This window comes from Cebus imitator, unplaced genomic scaffold, assembly GCF_001604975.1.
Source record: "Cebus imitator isolate Cc_AM_T3 unplaced genomic scaffold, Cebus_imitator-1.0 Scaffold76, whole genome shotgun sequence".
In the NCBI taxonomy this organism is placed as follows: Eukaryota; Metazoa; Chordata; class Mammalia; order Primates; family Cebidae; genus Cebus; species Cebus imitator.
This window is the reverse complement of record NW_016107391.1, coordinates 5,034,597-5,038,068: the sequence shown is the minus strand read 5'-3', so window position 1 is coordinate 5,038,068 and position 3,472 is coordinate 5,034,597. Positions and strand designations below refer to the sequence as shown.

The 3,472-nt window shown below is 36.5% G+C and overlaps 1 pseudogene across 1 annotated transcript; it reads left to right on the top strand.

Annotated features, from left to right (window-relative positions):
• The first annotated feature begins 2,253 nt into the window (after window positions 1-2,253).
• On the top strand, window positions 2,254-3,062 carry LOC108307011 (annotated as a pseudogene). Its single transcript, XR_005200933.1, has 2 exons — window positions 2,254-2,309; window positions 2,365-3,062. The product of XR_005200933.1 is annotated as a protein YIPF6-like (transcript).
• Window positions 3,063-3,472: the final 410 nt, after the last annotated feature.

Here is a 3,472-nt window from a genome sequence, read left to right as displayed (position 1 = left end):
ACTATGTTGAATAGGAGTGGTGAGAGAGGGCATCCTTATCTTGTGCTGGTTTTCAAAGGGAATGATTCCAGCTTTTGCCCATTCAGTATGATATTGGCTGTGAGTTTGTCATAAATAACTCTTATTATTTTGAGACATGTTCCATTAATACCTAGTTTATTGAGAGTTTTTAGCATAAATCAGTGTTGAATTGTATCAAAGGCCTTAACTGCATCTATTGAGATAGTCATGAGGTTTTTGTCATGGATTACATTTATTGATTTGCTTATGTTGAACCAACCTTGCATTCCAGGGATGAAGCCAACTTGATAGTGGTGGATAAACGTTTTGATTTGCTGCTGGATTCCCTTTTTAATAAATGGTGTTGGGAAAACTGGCTAGCCATGTGCAGAAAACTGAAACTGGACCCCTTCCTTACACTTTATACAAAAATTAATTCAAGATGGATTAAAGACTTAAACATAAGACCTAAAACTATAAATACCCTAGAGGAAATCCCAGGCAATACCATTCAAGACGTTGGCATGGGCAAATACTTCATGGCTAAAACACCAAAAGAAATTGCAACAAAAGCCAAAATTGACAAATGGGATCTAATTAAACTAAAGAGCTTCTGCAGAGCAAAATAAACTATCATCAGAGTGAACAAGCATCCTACAAATTGAGAGAAAATTTTTGCAATCTATCCAACTGACAAAGGGCTAATATCCAGAATCTACAAAGAACTTAAACAAATTTACAAGAAAAGTAACAAACAACTCCATCAAAAAGTGAGCAAACAATATGAACAGACACTTCTTAAAAGAAGGCATTAATGTGGCCAAAAAACATATGAAAAAAAGTTCATTATCACTGGTTATTAGATAAATGCAAATCAAAACCACAATGAGATACCATCTGATGACAGTTAAAATGGTGGTCATTAAAAAGTCAGGAGACAACATATGCTGGAGAGGATATTGAAAAATAGGAATGCTTTTACACTGTTGACAGAAGTGTAAATTAGTTCAACCATTGTGGAAGACAGTGTGGCAATTCCTTAAGGATCTAGAACCCAGAAATACCATTTGACCCAGCAATCTCATTACTGGGTATATACCCAAAGGATTATAAATCATTCTTTTATAAAGACACATGCATACCTATGTTTATTGCAGCACTATTCACAATAGCAAAGACTTGAAACCAACCCAAATGCTCATCAATGATAGACTGGATAAATAAAATATGGCACATGTACACAATGGAATACTATGCAGCCGTAAAAAAGAATGAATTCATGTCATTTGTAGGGACATAGATGAAGTTGGAAATCATCATTCTCAGAAAACTAATACAGGAACAGAAAACCAAACACTACCTCTTCTCACTCATAACTGGGAGTTTAACAATGAGAAACCCTCGACACAGGGTGGGGAACATCACACACTGGGGCCTTTCAGGGGGTTAGAGGGCTAGGGAAGGGATAGCATTAGGAGAAGTGCATAATGTAGATGATGGGTTGATGCGTGCAGCAACCACTATGGCACATGTAAACCTATGCAAGAAACCTGCACGTTCTGCACATGTATCCAGGAACTTAAAATATAATGATAAAAAAAATAAAAAAAAATCATCTTCTGTGCCTTTTATGCTTCTGGTTTAGGATGTTAATGCTACTTACTGTGATTGTTCCAGTTGTGTTGTCTGTATTATTTTCTTTCAAATTTTGTGAAATAAATTCTCTATCTGAATGAGAAAAAGAAAAGCCACAGCCGTCTCTGATTTTCCTCTAGAGAGACACCTAGTTTCAAATTCAAGCAGAACAGATGGTTCTGAGCCCTTGATGGTCACTGCCTATGCACTTTCTTTTAATGACTACTGTAAGTAAATGTCAAAATGTCTTGTTCATTCAGAGATTAAAATGGCTCTGCATGGTTAAGGGGCAGCTTGACTTGGTAGAAGGATGCTTGTTTTCCAAAGGCCTGGGCTCAACTCTTGGGTCTGTGAATTCATAGTTATGAAATCTTAGGTAAGTCCTTCTACCCTACTTAAACTGGATTTCCATATCTGTAAAGAAGCAAGCTCAGTACTTCTCTGAATGTGTGTAAAGTGATAAAAATCAGATAAAACAATGAATTAAAATAAAAACATAGTGTGTCAAAATCTGTGGGTTTATATTAAAGCAGAAATCACCATTAGAAAAAACTGGTAAGCCCAAGGAGGAGGTACTGCAAAGACCTATGGGAGCGACCCGGGAGAAGGAGGGCCAACATGGCGGAAGCGGAGGAGTCTCCAGGAGGCCTGGGGACAGCATCGCCCAGGCCCCTGCCCTACCTACCTTCTTTATTATTTTGAAGCAAATCTCAGGCATCATTACATTAGTAAATATTTGTTTGCAGGCCTTTCAAATAAATCCATCTCACAAGACATTCCAGTAGAAGGAGAAATCACCATTCCTATAAGATCTCGCATCCGGGAATTTGACAGCTCCACATTAAACGAATCTGTTCACAATACCATCATGCGTGATCTAAAAGCTGCTGGGAAAAAATTCATGCATGTTTTGTACCCAAGGAAAAGTAATACTCTTTTGAGAGATTGGGATTTGTGGGGCCCTTTGATCCTTTGTGTGACACTCGCATTAATGCTGCAAAGAGACTCTGCAGATAATGAAAAAGATGGAGGGCCCCAGTTTGCAGAGGTGTTTGTCATTGTTTGGTTTGGTGCAGTTACCATCACCCTCAACTCAAAACTTCTTGGAGGCAACATATCTTTTTTTCAGAGCCTCTGTGTGTTGGGTTACTGTATACTCCCCTTGACAGTAGCAATGCTGATTTGCCGGCTGGTACTTTTGGCTGGAGCAGGACCTGTAAACTTCATGGTTCGGCTTTTTGCAGTGATCGTAATGTTTGCCTGATCTATAGTTGCCTCCACAGCTTTCCTTGTTGATAGCCAGGCTCCTAACCGCAGAGCCCTAGCTGTTTATCCTGTTTTCCTGTTTTACTTTGTCATCAGTTGGATGATTCTCACCTTTACTCCTCAGTAAATCAAGAATGAAAAATTAAAAACCAGTGAATTGAAAGCAAAAAAAAAAAAAAAAAAAAAAGAAAAAAAAAAAAAAAAAGAAACAACTGATAAAATCAATGATCTAAGCATGTATCTTAAGGATATTGAAAAATATGAGAAAATTAAACACAAATTAATAGAAGAAAGAAAGAATCAGGGCAGAAGACATTGAAATAAAAATCTAACAAAATAGAGATTATGATAATCTAAAACTAATACATTAAAAAGAGTAATAAAATTGTCAAACCTCTAGCTAGGCTGATCAAACAAAAATAAAGAAAACACAAATTAACCATATCAGTAATAAATGAACAGCTTTAGATCCTTCAGTCATTAAACGTTTAACAAGGGAATACAATAAACAACTTTATGAGGATAAATTTGTCAATATAAATTTATCACACAAAATTATATAATTAACAAT